This window comes from Phocoena sinus, chromosome 11 (assembly GCF_008692025.1).
Source record: "Phocoena sinus isolate mPhoSin1 chromosome 11, mPhoSin1.pri, whole genome shotgun sequence".
NCBI lineage: Eukaryota > Metazoa > Chordata > Mammalia > Artiodactyla > Phocoenidae > Phocoena > Phocoena sinus.
In genome coordinates, this window is record NC_045773.1 from 38,914,779 (window position 1) to 38,936,711 (window position 21,933).

General features: G+C 39.6%; 1 protein-coding gene across 6 annotated transcripts in view; it reads left to right on the top strand.

Annotated features, from left to right (window-relative positions):
• The window catches only part of RHOA (ras homolog family member A), a 52,554-nt gene that overhangs the window by 2,971 nt on the left and 27,650 nt on the right, over positions 1-21,933 (top strand). For 3 of the 6 annotated variants that reach the window (XM_032650231.1, XM_032650230.1, XM_032650233.1), the window contains one exon: positions 1,156-1,234. The exons of 2 other annotated variants lie outside the window; for them this stretch is intronic. The gene's annotated coding sequence lies outside the window, so the exon portion shown is untranslated. Of the gene's footprint in view, positions 1-1,155; positions 1,235-5,808; positions 5,855-21,933 lie in introns of all 6 variants that reach the window. One more of the 6 variants, XM_032650232.1, reaches the window with a different exon arrangement.

Below are 21,933 nucleotides of genomic sequence, written 5' to 3' on the forward strand. Positions count from 1 at the left end.
TATTTCAAGTGATTCATTTTTAATCTGTGGTGCTGAAGTATTAAGTCCTTGTATACTCATAATTATGGTAGTCATGTGACTGAAAATCAGATAGACATTGAAGCTACTCATTCTGGGTGTTGGTCTGAGTTTATTGGTGCTTCCTCCAGATGATTATGAATACATGTTTATAGCTAATAATCATCAAAATATGAGATACTCTGTTAAATTGGAGCCAGTTTGCAGTTGATACCAGATTGAGCTTGATTTTTTTTTTTAAGTGGGTGGGTAAAGTAAATGTGCTTAAGCATATTTATGATAGCATCTTATTTAATATTCAAGTAAAGGGAAAGAGGAGAACATAAGAAGCCGATGAAATAAGTTTGGAGTGGAGTGAAGGGAAAAGTGGGAGGTAAAATGAAATTAGAGAGGTGGGCAGGGACCACATCATATAGGACCTTTTAGGACATGGGAAGTTCTTTGGATTTTTTTTAATCATCAGATTTAAAAAAAAAATCAGGATAATGATCCGATCTGATAGTAAACAATTAGAATGATTCACCAAGAGTAGGGGGTAGATCTGAGTCCATTTTGACTTTAAACAGTAAACTAATACTGACCATTTCTGACAAAGGTATCAGAAGGATTTCCTAATATTATTCATGTCCTTAACCTAATGACTTCAACCTGTTTTTTGAATCCGTTGATTTTCTGACCGTTGTCTTTAATTTCTCTGTAATGCCTGTATTAAAAAGGTCATTCAAATGTTCATGGTAGGCTGGGTGGTAGGCATACAGGTGTTCACTGTAAAATTCTTTTAACTTTGCTGTGTGTTTGTAATGCTGTGTGTTAAATGTTTATAATGTTGGGAAATTAATTTGCATAGGATTCATCTGCTTTTGATTTTTGCTTTTAAAAGGGCAACATTAATTTGTAATACTCAGAAAATAAAGTTGATAGTGTGCATTTTGTTAAGTGAAGGAGGCCAAAATGTTTAAAAGTGGTAAATTTTATGCTATGTCAGTAAAAATTAAATTCTGTGCCCTTCCCCCTTCTGGATTCTGAATTACTTAACAGAACTTTGGGCAAGCCCATTTTACATCCTGTGCTTTTGTTTTTTTCTTTGTGAAATGAATAGACATAATTCCTGATTTTTTTTTTTTAATGTGTTTATAGTACCTTTCATCTGAGAAGTTCAAGGCACTTTGTAGAACTTCTGCCACACAGGCTGTGGGTCTTGCAGCACATTTTTAAGGTATGTAAATAGCTTTCATTCCCCTTCCTCCATGGAAGAGAAATAATTATTATATATTAATGTAAGTTGTAAGGAAATGTGGGTGCAATACTATTAATGATTTTCTTCTCCACCAATCTTGAGATCGTTATCTTACTCCATAACTTTTCTCTCTGGTCTTATTTTCCAACCTCTCTCTATAAGATACTCCTCTAACTTCCTATTTCTATTCTAAGCAATATTTTTCTTCTTAGATGAAGATATATTTCCTAACCTTAATCTTTAAGGAGATGTATTTACCATATTATACACATACTTCTCTCGCTTCTGGATCACTCCCGTCTTAATTCTTCTGTTCTTAAATTTCTTTAAGTTTTTGTTTTTTCTGTAGAGTAGTTTGGTCATCTTACAGTTTGTGCACAGCCTGTGCTTTGGGTATGCCTAATTATCAGTAGAAAATAATTCAACCAGAGAATGAGGATTGGAGGACAATCCTTCTCACCAGAGGAGTCAGCATTGAGAGGAATGTTAAGAGCAAGTGTAATAGCCCATCTATTCAGATATTTTAAACCGATTACAAATAAAGGAAATAGAATCATCCTAATTTTATTGATACCATGTAAGTATCCTGGTTTGGTACCATTTTGACTACTTCTTCTTGTTCTCCTTGGATCTGAGGGAACTCTGTATATAAAGAAGTGAGCTGTTAACAGTATGAATATTCTCATTTGATGAGATAGGCTACCTGGCAGGGAAGTCATATAATGGTAGTGGTTTTGGTTGGCTTTGAACTTATGGTTGGCTTTGAACTTAACGGTTGGCATGGTAAAAGGAATGGCCAAGCTAGCTTGTCGTTTTTCAGTCATTGAACAAGTAGTTACTATATGCAGGTGCTGTTCTGGGACACATTTGAAGAAAACAAAGAAGGTCCCTGCCCTCAGGTAGTTTTTTCTTTGTTTTACAATGTCTTTATTCCTAAAAACATGAACATTTTGAATCATTTCATCTGCTTTTCTCAATATCACTGACGAGAAAGTGGAAAGTACGTCAGGGGTTAATAATCACAAAAACATAAATAGCGCTGCTCATTTTTATTCTAGTAGGGAATACTGATGATCCACGGCAAGAGATTAGCCCAGTGCAACTGCTGGGCATAGGACAGCAACTGGGCTAGCACCACTGGGCGTGATACTCTGTTGCAGTTCCATGAGGCTTGAAATTCTTTCAGCAGATTCGAGTGATGCATTAGGGTGGTTTGATTGATGGCCTCTCTTAAAAGAGGGCAGACTGTATTTCAAAGTTGTTTTCTCAGTTCATTTTTGACATTACTGAGTTAAAAACAAAAATAAGGTTATGCTTTTGCTCTGTAAGTTTGCTTAAATCAGATTTCTTTCACCAGAAAGGCTGATGGCCCTGTAATTACAAAAGAATTCTGCCATAGATGGTGTGCCTGCCTGCCTCCTGCCCGCCTGCCTGCCTGCCTCCTGCTTGCCTGCCTGCCTGCCTGTCTGTCTATCTATGTATCTATCTGTCTGTCTGTCTTTAAGCAGGTTATTTTATTTCTTTGAGCCTCAGCACCTACATCTGTGAAATGAAGATTTCCATTTCATAGGAATTTTAGATGAAATAATATGTGAAGAGCACAATGCTCAATGTATATTAGTTTTCTCCCTTGTTGGAAATACTTGTTCTAACTCTGGTAGATTCTTCAAGTATATTTTTCTTTCAGGATATCAGTGCATTGTATTTATATAGTGACCGTTTGCTTTCAGAGTGATGAAGATTTTAATAGGAAGCTTAAAGTTACATGAATTTCTTTACTGCCACCTGACTGAATAGAAGGAACACATGTTTCTTGTTTTCATTTTCTTTTCTTGTCTTTTGTTTGTTTAACTATAAGAGTTAGTATGTTGGGCTTAGATTTTACCATCTTTTTTTTTTTTTTTTTTTTTTTTTTTGGTACGCGGCCCTCTCACTGTTGTGGCCTCTCCCGTTGCGGAGCACAGGCTCCGGACGCGCAGGCTCAGCGGCCATGGCTCATGGGCCCAGCCGCTCTGCGGCATGTGGGATCTTCCCGGACCGGGGCACGAACCTGTGTCCCCTGCATCATCAGGCGGACTCTCAACCACTGTGCCACCAGAGAAGCCCCAGGCTTATTCTTTAGACATTATATTTTACATTAAGTTTTCCAATTTTGCTAAGCTTGCATCCTTACCATAGTCCCTAAGACAGAAGGCCCTAAAACTTAACGGGAAAATGTTTTGAACCACTTCATCAGTTTAATAGTAGGCCCCAGAAGCAGTTCCCACATAAAAACTGATGTGTTTTTTGCAAGAAGAGGGATAAAAGAAGATAGGTTTTTATTTTCTGAAGTTCCTAGCTGCTGTAAAATACAGAGACCCAATTCCATTACTGTAAAAAATTGCTTGTGCTTTGATTTTAAGCATATGGTTGAAAGTTCTACTTTTGTTATATGTACACTGCTGTTTTTACCTTATTCCCATGGCAGTTGTGTCTCAGTTGATATAGTGCAGATGAGTTGTCCTCTGGTGCCTCTTCCATGGGCCCAGAGAGCAAATGTTTGGCCACTCTTCCAGTGTACCTTTAGGTAACCCTATTATTTGTTATTTAGGTTTTGAGGCCTAAGGAAGGAAGTACATTTAAGGTGGATATTTAATGTTGTAACAGTACAGTTTTTTGTCACGAGATAATTTTATTACATGATTTGGCAGTTTGGTTGGAAACACTGGCGTTTAGAGTTTTTTGTGGGAAAGTTCTTTTCTGGATGAAGTCTTTTGTTTAACTTTTAAAGTTATTCAAAGGAGACTTTATCTTTTGAAGGTCTTAAGTTCAGAAAAGGAAGGCAATAGAATATCTTAGGTAAGAGCATGGGCTCTCTGGAGAGAACTGACAGTTAAGTACTAGCTCTTATACTTGACAGCTTATGACTCTGGATAGTAATGTTACCCCTTTGTAACTCAGTTCCTTCTCTGTAAAATGGGGTAACAGAGTGCTGTGAGGGTTCAGTGAGAGAGAAGCACTTAGCCCCAGTGCGAGACATGCAGGTTCAGTTCTTTAACTTTCACTATTCAAGTTACAGTTTGTAGTACGTAGTAATCACACTTTAATCTAATCTGGAAGGTAATTTTTTTGGAGGGGGGATAGCACCCTAAGAATTAATTTGGGGGGAAATAAACAGTCCTCTCTACTGGATCCCTGTTGCTTAGGAACAGTGGTTCGCAAACCTGGCTATTCCTAAACATGGGATCCAGTTCCTAAAGTTGGAATTACTTCAGGAGGCTTTTTTAACAATCACCTTTGTTGAGGTGTAATTTGCATAAATAAAATGTACTTATTTAAATAACAGTTTAGTAAGTTTTGGTAAATATATACACCTGTGTAATTGCCACCCAGTCAAGATAACAGAACATTTCCTTGGGAGGCTTTAAGATTTTCTATTTTTAGGGGGGCGTTGGATGAATTGGGAGATTGGGATTGACTTATATGCACTACTGATACTATGTATAAAATAGATAACTAATGAGAACCTACTGTATAGCACAGGGAACTCTACTCAGTGCTCTGTGGTGTCCTAAATAGGAAGGAAATCCAAAAAAGAGGGGATATATGTATACGTATAGCTGATTCACTTTGCTGTACAGTAGAAACTAACACAACATTGTAAAGCAACTATACTCCAATAAAAATGAAAAAAAACCATTTTCTATTTTTAACTAGTTTTTTATTTAAAACAATATATGTACTTTATTCTTGTTGGGACTGTGAATTACAAGTCAGAACTACAGTGAGGTGCCACCTCACGCCCATTAGGATGGCTGCAAGTATCAAAAAAACAGAAAACACCAGGTGTTCTCAGGAATGTAAAATGGTACAGCCACTATGGAAAACAATATAGAGGCTCCTCAAGAAATTAAAAATAGAATTACCATCTGATCCAGAAATTTCAGTTCTGGGTTTATATCCCAAATAATTAAAAGCAGGATCTTGAAGAGATATTTGTACACCTGTGTTCATAGCAGCATTATTCCCATTAGCTATAACAAGGAAGCAACCCAAGTGTCTACCATCCAATGAATGGATACACAAAATATGGTATATACGTACAGTGGAATGTTACTTAGCCTTAAAAAGGAAGGAAATTCTGCAGTGTGCTACAACATGATGAATCTTGAGGACATTACGCTAACTGATGTAAGCGAGTCACAAAACGGCAAATACTATATAATTCCACTTATACGAGATACTTAGAGTAGTCAAAACCATAGAGACAAAGTGGAATGGTGGTTGCCAGGGTCTGGCGGGGGAAGAAGAATACTGGGGGGCGGGGTGTTAATGTACAGTGGGTATAGAGTTTCAGATTACAAGATGAAAAGAGTTACGGGGATAGATGGTGGTGATAGTTGCACAACAGTGTGACTGTATTTAATACCACTGAACTGTACGCTTAAAAGTGGTTAGGATAGTAAATTTTGTTACATATATTTTACCACAATAAAAGGGGGAAAATGCACTAGGTAAAAATAAAATCATACAGTAATGTTTATAATAAAAAGTGTATATTCTTTCTGTCCTAGAGTGCAGTCCGTCTCTCAGAGTGTTGCTTCCTTTGGAGCTTTAAAGGTATTTTAGAGTAGGGGGTTGGTAAAGCATGTATATTCATTGCAAGGCAAAAGGGGTAGAGCATGAAAACAAGCCTTTCTCCCATCTCTGCCTCCCAAGGTTCTTGCTTCAGAGAAAACCTTGTACCTGTTTCCTGTGTATAAACCAAGTAACTGTTTCATATGTATCCTTCTAGAGATACTGTGTCCCTTTTTTATATACAAACTAATGCACATCACACTGTTATACATCTATTCTTTCCCCTTAACAATAGGTCTTGTTGATTATTTGGCAAGATAGTTAAAAGTATACACTGTGGAAAATAGTTTGGCTGTTCCTCAAATAGCTAAATACAGAATTACCTTACGACTCCTAGGTACATACCTAAAAGAATTGAAAGCGGATACTCAAACAAATGCTTGCACATAAATGTTCATAGCAGGGCTTCCCTGGTGGCGCAGTGGTTGAGAGTCCACCTGCTGATGCAGGGGACGTGAGTTCGTGCCCCGGTCCGGGAAGATCCCACATGCCGCGGAGCGGCAGGGCCCGTGAGCTATGGCCTCTGAGCCTGCGCATCTGGAACCTGTGCTCCGCAGTGGGAGAGGCCACAACAGTGAGAGGCCCACGTACCGCCAAAAAAAAAAAAAAAAGAAAAGAAGAAAATGTTCATAGCAGTACTATTCAAATACCCAAAAAGTGGAAATAATCAAAATGTCCATCAACAGGTGAATGGATAAACAAATATGGTATATACATACAATGGAATATTATTCAGCTATTTTTTTAAAATGAAGCACTGATACATGCTACTGTATGGATGAACCTTGAAAGCATTATGCTAAGTAAAAGAAGCCAGACACAAAAGGCCACATATTGTATGATTTCATTTATATGAAGTATCTAGAATAGGTAAATCTGTAGAGACAAAGCAGATTGGTGGTTGCCAGGTGTTGGGGGCATGGGAAACTGAGGACTGACTGCTTAATGTGGGTGTGAGGATTTCTTTGGTGGTGATGAACATGTTTTGGAACTTAGAATTGGGGGTCGCACAACGTTGTGAATGTACTAAATATCACTGTATTATACACTTTAAAAAGGTTACTTTATACTCTGTGAATTTCACCTCAATTTAAAGAAAAAAAAGGTTTTTAAATGGATGTTCAGGCCCCACCCTAAAGAGTTTTCAGTCTGTTAGTTGTGGAACCTTGAGAGGAATAGCGATTTTTATTCCAAAATACAGTGCCTGTCTGTGAACTGTCATTGCTGAAACATCTCAACAGGACATTAGGCAGCTTGGGACTTTCGGTTCATTCTACTCTATGTGTTAGTTCTCCAGACAGGCATTGTCTTGGGGACAGTGTAAGTGGAGAAGAAGGTTGCACAAGGTCAAATCCTGATTCTTTGCATCTGTTGGTTGGACAAACAGTTCATTCGGGTTTTCCATAACATCTTACGGGAAAACCCGGACGAACTTTTTTGTCGACCCAATATTTAAGTTTCACCCTGAAATTTTTACATTTTGAGGTCAGTGATATGATGCTCCTATTTAGGAAGCCAGAAGGTATGTTCCCTCAGGAGTGTTTCTTTCCCCCCTACCCCGCAAAGAAGAATTTCAGTCTGGGATGATTCCCACTTGGCAGTATATTGGAGGCTTTCTTGTTCTCCTCTGCTTTCCCTTATTATGTACCTTAGGCCTGCTGCTCTTGGTCTCCAAGGGCCTTTGAACTGACATTGACCCTTGGCAACTGCTTGATCAGGATGGCCAAATAATGTTGATAGTACCAGGCTCAAGCTCATTATGAGCAAATGGACAGATGGTAGTTTGCACCTCCTTGCCAGAGGTTTCCAATGTAGTCCATAAACAAAATAAATGGCTTTATGTTTTCAACTTACTTTCCCAAGTGTTTAATGGTGTTTCCATTGTGCTAGTCACAGTGCTAGGTATGGGTGAACCTGGAGTTGATAGGACAGATTTCTGCCCATTGCACTGAAACACAGTTTCTTCCTCTGACTTAAGGAAGTAGTATATATTCTGTTCATTTGTATGTGTATTTTAACAAAGGACCAAAGCAGTGGAATGGAGGAGGGTACTGGAGAAGGGAGTGCTTATGAAAAATCTATACTTCCTTTCAACCAAGTTTATTGTTTGAACAAAAATCTGTTTTTGGTTTGGTTGTTACTTTTAGGACTATCTGAAGAAAAGGCTGAATTTTGACTTTCATTTTCCGTTTTATAGTCCTGATAGCTTTGCTTCAGGAGGGTGCATTGTAGGGCATCCTGTAAACTTTCATTCATGTGTATTTATGTACAGGAAGTATGGCTCCTGTAGAAAATTTGAGATCCTAAACCACTGAAATAGTGTCTTTGTGTTCTGGATAACTTGCATCTTTAAGCTTTAAAACTTGTTTTATTCCTGTAGTGAATGTCTTCTTTTTCTCTTATAGTATCTGGGCCTTAAGCTTCCCTGCATAATGATTGAGGTCTTTGCAACTAAAGGATGTTTTTTTTTTAATATTTATTTAAATATTTATTTTGGTTGTGCCGGGTCTAGTTGCGCCGTGTGGGATCTTTAGTTGCGGCATGCAGACTTCTTAGTTGTGTCATGCATGCAGGATCTAGTTCCCCGACCAGGGATGGAACCCGGGCCCCCTGCATTGGGAGCTTGGAGTCTTACCCACTGGACCACCAGGGAAGTCCCCTCCTAGAGGATTTTTAAGGTCTGTCCTTGGAGTATGTTGCACTGCTTTAGGACTCTGGCCTGGCCTGAATGGCACTTCCCTCCCTCCCCATTTTACGTTTCCGAGCCTGATTTACAGGGTTTTCTACTTTCATGTCATAGGCTACACCTCTTTCTCAGCCAAGCATGCATTTTTCTAAACTACTGTGAACTGAGCTACTGGCCAGTTAGACTTGCAGAGTTGTGTAAAATTAGAGCAAGTAAGTTCATAGGATCTGAGTTTTAACACTCATTGTTACAGATGATTGAAGTTCCTGATTATATGAGGGGTTTCTGTAATTCTATGAGGGTGAATTCTTAAACTACTACAACTGTGTCTTAGGAGGTAGCTCACCATTGGTGTACACAGCTAATCTTGTAACTTGTTTTCTTTTAAAAATTTGCATGGAGCAAATTGGTTATATAAGCTTCTTTGCTCTGGGAAATGTATTTTTTGGAATTGGTTATTTGAACACTTAACTGTTACATGCTTGTGCCTGTGCTCGTCCAACAATGGTGAATAAGAGGTGACTCTTACACTAATTGGAGTTTGGCAGGAAGAAAGTTTGGAGGGGGTGTGACGAGTGAAGTAGAGAGAAATTTTTTTTAATGCTAATTTTTTAAAAAATAAATTTATTTTATGTATTTATTTTTGGCTGCGTTGGGTCTTCGTTGCTGTGCGCGGGCTTTCTCTAGTTGCGGCGAGTGGGGGCTACTCTTCATTGCAGTGCGGTGGCTTCTCTTGAGGAGCACGGACTCTAGGCGCGCAGGCTTCAGTAGTTGCGGCATGTGGACTCAGTAGTTGTAGCTCGCGGGATCTAGAGCACATTCTCAGTAGCTGTGACACACGGGCTTAGTTGCTCCGCGGCATGTGGGATCTTCCCGGACCAGGGATTGAACCCATGTGCCCTGCATTAGCAGGTAGATTCTTAACCACTTCGCCACCAGGGAAGTCCCGAGAGAAATGTTACATGCTCAGAGTACTTAAGGGACCTGATTTAAGTTGTTCCGGGGAAGGCCTTGAGAGAAAGTGACTTAGCCTTTTAAGTGTGTGTTATCTAAGTGGGGGAAGGGTGGGTGACGTTCATTCAGGGCAGAGGAAAGACGGAAGAAAGATGGCTTAATATCCTCAGCTATAGGATATTTTATTGTTTTGGCCAAGGGTGGTTGTATGCCTCGGGTTTTATAATTTTATAAGTTAGTGGCTTGGGATTTATAGTCATTTCCTTATCTGCAATATGACATTTTGCACCTACATTTCATCCAAAATATTTTTTGCACCTCTTGCATTGACACTACTCCCTTCCACAGAAACTAACATTGACAAAACCTAGGGTTGGGGGTAAGTTATTATGTACACTAGGATCATCACCCTTCATAATGAAATTCACAGGATTTTTATGTATCTTAAATTTTCCTTTTAAGTTGTCAAGTTTAGTTTCCAAAAGACTAGACAATTTTTGTAATAGTCATATGTACAATACTGATTTGTAACAACTTCTTTAGGGAGGGAAATAAACAATGTGAAATTTCAACTGTATTATATAATTGAAGCATATGGATGTTAACAAGTCTTATGAACTCAACTTCTAATCTGTTGTGTCCACTGTGTTTAAAATAATGAATGCAGTAAAAAAGTAAAAATTGGGGCTTCCCTGGTGGCGCAGTGGTTGAGAGTCCGCCTGCCGATGCAGGGGACGTGGGTTCGTGCCCTGGTCCGGGAAGGTCCCACGTGCCGCGGAGCGGCTGGGCCCGTGAGCCATGGCCGCTGAGCCTGCGCGTCCGGAGCCTGCGCTCCGCAGCGGGAGAGGCCACAGCGGTGAGAGGCCCGTGTACCGCAAAAAAAAAAAAAAAAAAAAAAGTAAAAAAAAGTAAAAATTAAGTCACGTCCAAAGCTATGCTGGTGTTAAATGCTTTTATTTCTTGGGTGGTTGAGAAACAGTAGAAAGCTTGCCGTAGTCATCACTGTTTCTTTTGTGTAACTAGTCCCATTGAAGAATTATGAGGTAGAATTATAATTATCTCAAGTATGCCGAATTAGTAATTTTTCAAGCTGTGATTATTTTCTCTGCATGGAAATTTATTCATTATCTTTCCAAAATATTGTAAAGATCTTGATCTAGCAGAAACAGTACAGTTATTCAGTTGAATGATTTCTACTTCTGTTTCTTGGCTTGAGAACTTTTCTGTGCCTGCTTAAAATGAATGTTTGGCTAATAAATGTCTGTATATATAATACATTCATTATAACCTGGTAGCACCATCTCAAAAGTCTTTGGTGGCTCTTTATCTGCCAAAAATAAACTAAAAATTGTGTTCAGAGGCAGAATAACTGTGAGTCTTAAGAAAATTATTGTAAAATGTGTGGTCCCTAAACAAGTTATCAAAATTAACACACCCAACCCCCAACTCACCTAATTTAAAGCCTATTTTGTTTTAATGTCAGGAGGGGCTCAAACCATTTCTCTGAGATAACATCATTGCTATTGGTCATGGAAAAATCAGACTTGAGGGCATTACAAAAGGTGCTTAGAAAGTAGTAAGAGGAATATGATTGTGTGTTTAAAACAGATTGACATTGGACTAAGGATTTCATAATTGCCATTCAGAAAGTTCTAAAAACCACAGACTCATTTGATGGCAAAACCTGAACTGATGAGTTGTTGTGTAGTCTTTATCCTGCTTAGTGTGACTATTTACTTATTTCACTGAAGAACTATTAACCCATTGGGTGTGTTACAGAATATTTGGCATTTGCACCATATTACCTTTCTAAATCTGAAAAATTCTGAATTTAGAAACATCTGACCCCAAGGCTTTTGGATGAAGAATTGTGGGCCTGTACTTGTAGGCAGTGAGAGAAAAGCTAAGTCTTTTTCTTTAATGAGAAAGAAGAGGGTGGAAAGAGGTATGGATGGCATATGCACTTTAGAAAAATAATTATTTGCTGGACTGGTAAAAGTTTCATTTTAGGAAAAACATTCCTTTCAGATCAGGCCATATTATAAACTGGTCTTCAATTCTGGACAGTTGGAATTTGAAGGAAGGAGTTGCCATTTGTACAAAATAAGACCTAAATAATGATGACACACATTTATTGAACATTGACCTATATTTTCAGAATAGGTAAGCTCTTTTTGTGTAATACCTTATTTAATCTTCATGCCAGCCCTGACAGATAAGGAAACTGTAAAGGGGCACAAAGCTAGTAAGATAACTTTCAGGTAATGTATCAATAGCTCCTTTACTGCTACTGTAAACTGCCTTCTTTCTACTCTGTTGCTACCTAAAACTGAAATTAATTTCTCATAGAATCTTTTCTTTAGCTAGTCTATGTGGGACCTATCCATGTAATGAATATTTCTGATTTTATGGGGTAGTCCATATAGTAGATGTTGTATGCTCATGAGACACACTCAGGATGGGACTCAGATTTTGAAACCCAAAAGTAACATTTGGTCAAGTAAGGTTGGTGGTAGTGTTTTGGGTTGGAAGGTTGGTGGATAAGAATCGCCTGGAACTCTGAGAGCTTGTGTCAGCTGTCCCCTTCCTGAATCTGGATGGTGCAGGGGTTAGAGTGCATGTGATTTTACACCTTCCTCCAACTACAGTGAATAATCAGGATTATTCACAAATTAAGATAACAGTGGTAATGCACAATTTCCAGGCCTTTTCTCTTCTGCTTGGGAAGACTTAATAGAATGCAAGAAAGGAATGCTTATAGGCCTTAAAAACTCTTGGCCTGGGCTTCCCTGGTGGCGCAGTGGTTGAGAGTCCACCTGCCGATGCAGGGGACATGGGTTTGTGCCCCGGTCCGGGAAGATCCCACATGTTGCGGAGCGGCTAGGCCCGTGAGCCATGGCTGCTGAGCCTGAGCGTCCGGAGCCTGTGCTCTGCAACGGGAAAGGCCACAACAGTGAGAGGCCCGCGTACCGCAAAAAACAGAAAACAAAAAAACCTCTTGGCCTTAAAACATTTTTACTAGATTGGGGAAATTTTCATTTTAGGAAAAAATACCACTGTATTCGGGTAACTTTGAATCTGTTCTAATTTATGGAAAAAATAAATTGCTTGCAATCTTCAGTACTTTAGCTATTATTAACAAATTGTTTTTGATCCCCTGTAATGAATCTCTTCATCATGGTTGAAAACTGCTGCCCTCTAAAATACTCCCAGAGTACTGGTCTTTTCCTCAAGGCTTTTTGCCATATCTAAGGTTACAAGATAGACATTTAGTCTTTTTTTTCTCTCCTTTCGATGTTGTTTCATACATGAATGTTGGGGCTAGGGAGTTTTATATACAATGGTTTGTTAGTTGTAAGTCTTGTTTGAAAAGAAATACCTTCCTACTTGAAGAATGAGACTTCAGGCCAGTTCAGAAAAGAAGGGAAGTAACTAAGAGGAAGTAAATTTGAAGGCTAATGTCTATTTTTAGTAACTTGAGCTTTTGAAAGTTTCCTTTCAAAAGTTAGAAAATTAACTCGTTCTTATACCAACACATTTTTATCCATTAACTTAGGAGAGCTAGGTTTCTTATCATTAATTCAATTGGCAAACACATACTTATGTTCAGTGATATCTTTGACCTTGCTAGGCATTGTAGGGAGTATAGAAATGAAGATAGTTATCCCTTAGGAGATTGGCTCCAGGATCCTCACAGATATCAAAACCTGTAGCTGCTTACATCCCTTATATAAAATGGTGTAGTATTTGCATATAACTTGTGCACATCCTTCCATATACTTTAAGTCATCTCTAGATTACTTATAATACCTAATACAACATAAATACTGTTGTCCCTTGGTTTACACGGGGATTAGTTTCAGGACCTGCCCTGGATACCAAAATCTGTATACTCAAGTCCCATATTCAGTTGGATTCCGCCAACCAGGATTGTGTGATAGTATAGTATAGTATAATATAGTGTTTATTTATTAGAGGATACTTTTTTTCTTTAATTTGTTTAATTTAATTTTGCTGCGTTGGGTCTTCATCGCTGCACGCAGGCTTTCTCTAGTTGCGGCGAGCGGGGGCTACTCTTCATTGCGGTGTGCGGGCTTCTCTTGTTGCGGAGCACGGGCTCTAGGCGCACGGGCTACAGTAGTTGTGGCTTGCGGGCTCAATAGTTGTGGCTCGTGGGCTCTAGAGCACAGGCTCAGTAGTTGTGGTGCTCGGGCTTAGTTGCTCCACGGCATGTGGGATCTTCCCGGACCGGGGCTCGAACCCAAGTCCCCTGGATTGGCAGGAGGATTCTTAACCACTGTGCCACCAGGGAAGCCCTATAGTACTTTTTTTTTTTTTCTTGCGGTATGCGGGCCTCTCACTGCCGTGTCCTCTCCTGCCGCGGAGCACAGGCTCCAGACGCGCAGGCTCAGCGGCCATGGCTCACGGACCCAGCCGCTCCGCGGCATGTGGGATCCTCCCGGACTGGGGCACAAACCCACGTCCCCTGCATCGGCAGGCGGACTCTCAACCACTGCGCCACCAGGGAAGCCCTATAGTACTTATTGAAGAACCGAGTATAAGTGGGCTTGTGGAGTTCAAACCTGTGTTGTTCAAGGGTAAGCTGTAATTGTGAACTCAATGTAAATTATATGTAAATAGTTGTAGGCGTGTGACAAATTCAAGTTTTGCTTTTTGGAACTTTCTGGAATTTTTTTTCCTGAATATTTTTGATCTGTAGATGCAGAACCTGTGGATTCAGGGGACTGCTGTATAGTTTTTTTTACTGGAGCTTACAGACGATAGTATCCAGCAGTAAAACATTAGCTGTTATGTGCTAGGTATTGTTTATTCTGAGTTCCTTCTTGTGTTAACTCAATAATTACCACTATCCAATGAGAGTAGGAACCATTATTTTCCCCATTGGTACAGATGAGGAAGTAGAAGCACAGAGGAGTTGAGTAACTTATCCAAAGATTCACAGCTGCTTTGAACCCTAGCACCTGATTTCAAGAGCCTTCTCTCTACCAGTTCAGAGTATCAAGTGATGGCAAGCTTACACAGTCATTTGGGAAACAGCTATAAGAGTTCAGGGGTAAAGAAGAATTTGTGCTGGGGTAGCCAGGGAGTCGTCTCTGGGGAGGGCGTAACTCTTGGCCCAAAAGGAGATGAAGGGGAGTGTTATGAGTGGTTCGAATCAGCCCTTCGCAGTGTTAAACTGCTTGAACACAGATAATCTTGTTTTACCTCCTTATAGGGAAGAGAGGGTGGACAGTGTTGGTTAGCCTAGGGAAGTTATGTGGGAGAGAGGGGGCAATACACATCTGTCAGATTCAGTAAACAGGAGATCAGAGTCCAGGATGGAGTCTTGCATATGTACTTTGTTTCTTCCTTTTTTTTTTTTTGGCTTAATATACTATGTAGACCTTTCCAAGTCAGTCATATTAAGGGACTTCCCTGGTGGTGCAGTGGTTAAGAATCCACCTGCCAGTGCAGGGGACACGGGTTCGATCCCTGGTCCAGGAAGATCCTACATGCCGCGGAGCAACTAAGCTCGTGCGCCACCACTACTGAGCCTGTGTGCCACAACTACTGAAGACCACTCCTGGAGCCTGAGCTCCGCAACAAAAGAAGCCACCACAACGAGAAGCCCACGCACTGCCGCCCCCTGCAACTAGAGAAAGCCCACGCACAGCAACGAAGATCCAACACAGCCAAAAATAAGTAAATAAAATAAAATTTATTAATCATTTTCAAAAACATAATACATACATCTTATAGATTGAGACAATGCAAAAGGATATATGGCTCCTAGAAGCAACCATTGTTTTTTTTTTAAGCAACCGTTGTTGAGTTTCTTGTGAAGTTTTTGAGAGAGAGTCTGTGTATATACCAGTGTTCATTGTTCTTCAGTGACTGTTACTTGTGTACCTCTCCCGGGCCCTGTTCTATATATCTGTACATTCCACCGTTACACAATGGTATGAGAGTGTAAATACTCAGCACCTTTTTTTTTTTTTTCCTTTTAATTAATTAATTTATTTTTGGTCTTAGTTGAGGCACTGCGGGATCTTTCGTTGAGGTGCACGGGCTTCTCTCTAGTTGTGGCATGCAGGCTTAGTTGCCCTGCATCATGTGAGATCTTAGTTCCACAACCAGGGATCGAACCTGCGTCCTCTGCATTGGAAGGCGGATTCTTAACCACTGGGCCACCAGGGAAGTCCTAGCACCTTATTTTTTTAAATTTAATCTATCTTGGAGATCATTCATTAACACAGATCTTTTTTCTTTTAATGGTTGCATAATGTGCCATTGTATGGATATTTAACCAGTCCTCAAAAGGGACACCTAGGTTGTTTCTAATCTTTTGTTACTATAATAATAAAACGATTGCTGAAGTGAGTGTTCTTGAACAGAAATATTTACATCCATATGAATATATTTATAGGATAAATGCTTGTAAATAGAATTGCTGGTTCAAACGATGTACGCATTTATGTATGTATGTATGTATGCCGCACCCCGAGGCATGTAGGATCTTAGTTCCTTGACCAGGGATCGAACCTGTGCCCACTGCAGTGGAAGCACAGAGTCCTAACTACTGGACAGCCAGGGAATTCCCAATATATGCAGTTTAAATTCTAACGTTGTCAATAGCCCTTCAGAGAAGTTGCTCCCTACATTAATAGCGTGCTCTTTTTATGACTTAATCCCTTTAATACTCAGACACTGAAATTCTTCGGTCACACTGGTGCTTACAATCCATTGATCTTATTACCCTTTTACTAACCCCTCAATCTTCTTCAGTTCCCACTTTCCTCCTCAGTGTTCATAGTTCATCACTGTAATCACCCCCTTTTATATATTCTTAACTCTATTCTCACTTCATCTTATCTGGCAAAAGGTCGGCCCTTGTTAAATCCAACTTTTTACTTATTCTACCCTGTAACTGATTGTCTGGAAAAAAGTATGCTGATTGGTCTCACTTGGAACTCATGACCCCTAACCTCAAAGGTGGCTCTTTCCTAAGTTAAGCACTGCCCAGCAGTCCCACTAAGATTCCTTAGCCTGTTTATTCTATTTTTAGGACAATATGGCAGTACCTCCTTCGATCAAACCTTCTGTTTCCCTTCCCCAGCTTCCCTGTTGACTGATGATCTCTCTTCTTAATTAACTGAGAAAATGGAAGCCATTAGAAGAGTCCACCTCTACATCTGCTTACTCACCTACATTTGGCTGTTATGGTCTGCTTCCTCGTCTATTATCATGGAGTGGTCCTTTGGGAGTCCATAATTCACATCCAGGGTTAGCCCCCTCCACTTGTGTGCTAGATGCTAGTCCCCTCTAATCTCCTCAGAACTCTACTCTAGCAGTTTTCCCCTCCCCTGCATCAATTCTACATTCAGTCCATTGGCTAGACCTTAATACCCCACCTAGCTGCCACAGAGGTGGGGGATGTAGTCTTTATTATTGGCAGCCATTTGACCAGGAAGGGAAATGATTGATCTGAGGCAGGCAGTGAGGAGTCTCTGCCACACTTTCCAGACTTTTTTTAAATTAAAAGAAACTTTCTGGTAACAGTTTTATTGAGATGTAATTCACATACCATACAGTCCACTCATTAAAAGTGTATAACTTGGGACTGGGTAATAGATGAGAGTGCCTTCTAGAATTTATCTTTAAATGACCTGATATTTGCTGTAATGTTTTCCAGAAAATTCTATACCGTGAAATTATGGATATGTCTTCTTTGGCAGATCCTTGTAGCATGCAGAAAATTGAATAAGAATCCTGTGTCTACCAAATAGCCGTGGGAGAATTGTTTAGAATGGTCCTGTCTGGTAAACTTTCTGTGATGGTGGACATGTTCTGTATCTGCTTATCGAATACAATGGTCATATGTGGCTGTTGAGCATTTGAAATGTGGCCAGTGTGATCAAAGAAGTGAAATTTTGAATTTGAATTAATTAAAATATTAAAAAATTAGTCACATGTGATTTGTGGCTACCATGTTGGGCATTGAAACTGTAACAGTACCAGCTTTGGGAGTAAATACAACCCAGACATGCTATCTCTTATGTTCATGCTTCAAGCAATGACTCTGCATCCCTGAATATATTTTTTCATTATTTTTATATTTCAATTGATAACTATTGTTGAAGTCTTTGGGTTCCTTCCTGCTTATGCATAATTTAGGTGTGAGTGACATCTTAAATGTGTTGAGGAGAGCTTCACAAGTGCTTCCTTTCAAAGGTGGATTGAAGTCAAATTTTTACTTCTGTATGTAGCAGCCAGTGGTAAATTACACAGTGGCTTTCGTTCATTCATTCAGCAAACACATGTGGAGAGCCTACTGGTGTCTGGCGCTACATGCTTGGCATTGGTGATATAAAGATGAATAGAACTGTCCCTGCCTTAAGTTAGCTTTCAGTCGGTAGAGGGAGTCTTGTTTAAATAGGAATGATAAATAGGTATAAGGATATTTATAAAGGAGGTTGTGTGGGGAAGGAAATGGAAGAGGAGATCAGGAAAGAAGTAACTTCGTCATCTTGAAAGGTAAATATTTGGTAGATAGAGAAGAGGTGGGGAGGCTTCTTGGGCAGAAGGAAAGTGTATATAGGACCAAAATATGCTTTTACTTTTTACAAAATTGTATTGTGGTACAGATATTAATGGAATAGATCTAGAGTGAATTGGACCGTTTACCTGGAGACAACTCTTAATTTCAGAGAAGATTGTTGGAAAACATTGCTTCTGCAGTGCAGTCCTTAAAACCTAGGTGTCTGCTTGGGGGTGGCCTCATGATCCAGGCTTAAATTTCTGAACTTCGATCCTTGAGCTGATTTTTCTATCCTACACCCTTCTTAACTAATTCTAGGTGAAGTTGTTTGTTATATTAACTTAATTGCTTAGTAAAGCCAACTTTGTAGGCAGTTATGTAGTTATTAATGGTTGGTGTATAAACATGTACTAGGTGTTTGCTATATTGTCATTGAAATGTCTCATGAATCCTGCAGGTACCTTAGTTTAAGCATCTTTCTACTTGCCTTCCAGATAAACTGTAATTAAGCTATGTTTCTTAAAATCCCAGATCACAACGGTATTTGCAACAACTTGCTAGCTGCACTTGTCACTCTGGGCTCTTTGAAGAACTGTTAGGTGACTCTTTCGCTGTTCTTCATTAAGTAAAATTTTCACTTGATTCCCCATTTTTCCCTTTGATTATCTCTTCTTTCATATTAATAACCATGATTTGTTTTACTTATTCCTGAGTTTTATTTAGTTTCTCTAATGCCACCATTAAAATTTGTAAATTTTCCTTGGAATCCTGGGCCTAGGACAGGCCATAAATTTTCTTTGATCTATATTTTTCGTTACATGTTGCCTTTTCCAAAGTGAAACAGATATCATTTCCTAAATCCTGACATGGGCTGTCAGGCTGATTGCCTTTGACAGCCAGCCTGTGGCCACTATAGGCATAATACAGGCACCAGCCAGCAAAAGAAGGGAAACCTCCTTTTCTTTTGTAAAACTGATTTGTTCTCTCTTCTAAATCAGTGTGAAGACTTGGGTCTACTAATCACTTTTTTTTTTTTTTTTAGTTAAAATACACATAATGTAAATTTTACCATCTTAGCCATTTTTAAGTGTACAGTTCAGGGTTATTAAATACATTCACATCAGGATTTCCCTGGTGGCTTAGTGGTTAGGGTTCCGGGCTTTCACTGTTGCTACCCAGGTTCAATCTCCAGTCGGAGAACTGAGATCTTGCAAGCCACACGTGGCACAGCCAAAAAAAAAAAAAAAAATTCACATTGTTGTGCAACCATCACCACCATCTATTCCCATAATTATTTTCATCTTGTAAATCTGAAACTCTGTACCCATTGAACATTAATCCACCATTGTTCCCTCGTCCCAGCCCCTGGCAAACACCATTCCCCTTTCTATTTTTATGATTTGACTACTCTAAAATATAAGTAGAATCATACAGTATTTGTCTTTTTGTGACTTGCTTATTTCAGTTGGCATACTGTCCTCAAGATTCATCCATGTTTAACACATTGCAGAATTTCCTTCCTTTTTAAAGCTGAATAATTTTTTGTATGTATATAACACATTTTTCTTATCCACTCCTTGGTTGATGGACACTTGGGTTGCTTTCATGTTTTAGCTATTGTGAATAATGCTGCTATGAACATGGATGTACAAATATCTCTTCAAGATCCTGCTTTCAGGGCTTACCTGGTGGCGCAGTGGTTGAGAGTCCGCCTGCCGATGCAGGGGACACGGGTTCGTGCCCCGGTCTGGGATGATCCCACATGCCGCAGAGTGACTGGGCCTGTGAGCCATGTCTGCTGAGCCTGCGCTCCGCAACGGGAGAGGCCACAACAGTGAGAGGCCCGCGTACCGCAAAAAAAAAAAAAAAAGATCCTGCTTTCAATTTTTTGGAGCAGGGGTCCCCAAACCCTGGGCCGTGGACCATTAGGAACATGCCACGGCCTGTTAGGAACAGCAGGAGGTGAGTGGCGGGCAAGAGAAGAGACTGAAGCTTCATCTGTCACTCCCCATCACTCGCATTACCACCTGAATTATTCCCCACCCTACTCCCACCCCTGCTCCGTGGAAAAATTGTCTTCCACAAAACTGGTCCCTCATGTCGAAAAGGTTGGGGACTGCTGCTTTGGAGTATATGCCCGGAAGTGGAATGCTGGGTTATATGGTAATTCTATTTTTAATTTTTTGAGGAGCCTCTATACTGTTTTCCATAGTGGCTGTACCATTTTACATTCCTGTCAACACTTGCTGTTTTCTGGGTTTTTTTGGGTTTTTTTAAATCTTAGCCATCTGAATAGGTATGAGGTGGTATTTGTGATTTTGATTTGCATTTCCATCATAATTTGTGATGTTGACTGTCTTTTTCATGTGCTTATTGGCTGTTTGTATATTTTCCGTTGCCCAGTTTTGAATTGGATTGCTTCTTTTTTTGCTGTTGAGTTTTAGGAGTTCTCTATATATTCTGGATATTAATCCCATATCAGATAGGTGATTTGCAAATCTTTTCTCCTCAAAAGTGGATTGTCTTTTCACTTTCTTGATGGTGCCCTTTGAGACACAAAACTTTTTAATTTTGATAAGGTTCAATTTAAATTTTCTTTCATTGACTTTGCTTGTGGTGTCATATCCAAGAAATCTTTGCTAAACCCAGTGACAGGAAGATTTTTCCTCAGTATTTTAAGGTTTTTATAGTTTTCCTCTTGTATCTATTTTGAGTTAACTTTATTTATTGTATAAGGTCAGAGTCTAAACTTTTGCAAGTGAATATCCAGTTTCCCCAGTACTGTTTATTGGAAAGACTGTCCTTTCCTCATAGAATGGTCTTGGCCCCTTGTCAAGAATCAGTTGACCATATATGTGAAGGTTTATTTCTGTTCTCTGTCCTATTCCATTTGTCTATATGTCTGTGTTTATACTAGTACCACATTGCTTTTTGGTTTACTACTAGCTTTGTAGTGAGTTTTGAAATTAGGAAGTCCTCCAACTTAATTTTTCTTTTCCAAGATTGTTTTGGCTATTCTGGGTCCCTTGGATTTCCATATGAATTTTAGGAGCAGCTTCTTAATTTCTGGCAAAGAAGCTAGCTAGGATTTTGGTAAGGAATGCATTGAATGTGTAGATCAATTTGAGGAGTATTGCCACCTTTACAATATTAAATCTTCCGATCCATGAACACAGATGTCTTTGCATTTATTTAGATCATCTTTCTTTTTTTGCACCCACCCCTCCCCAACTTCCTTTTTCTCTTTACTTGTACCTAGAACGTTAGGCATTTAAAGGTGAAGAAGCCTTGTCTCCCACCACTTTGTAGAAAATAAAAGGGAAATTGCCAGAAATAGCAAATACTTGAATAATGCCGTTATAGACTTTTTCCTTTATATGAACATGTCTAATTCTCATAACTGCCCTATGGGATCGCCTAGTATTCTCATTTTACAGATAAAGAAATTGAAGCACAGAAAGGCTAACTTGTCCAAGGTCACTCAGCTAACCAGTAAGGGGCAGAACAAGGCCCTGAACTAATAAACAATTGGTTCCAGAGTCCATATCCCTAAACACTCTACTCTCACCCTTCTCTCCCCTGCAAACATCAAGAAGCAGTCCTGCAGGTTTTAGTGTCCTTTTCTCTTTTGCCTATCCAAGCAAATCTTGGTGACATTGTGAAACATTCAGTTAAGGGTCTTTCCTGGTGGTCCAGTGGTTAAGACTGTGCACTCCCAATGCAGGGGGCCCCGGGTTCAAACCGTCGTCAGTGAACTAGATCCCGCATGCCACAACTAAAAAGATCCCACATGCCGCAGCCACCCTGGCGCAGCCAGATAGATATTTTTGAAAGAAAGGAAGGAAGGGAAGGAAGGATGGATTCAATTAATATGTAACTTAC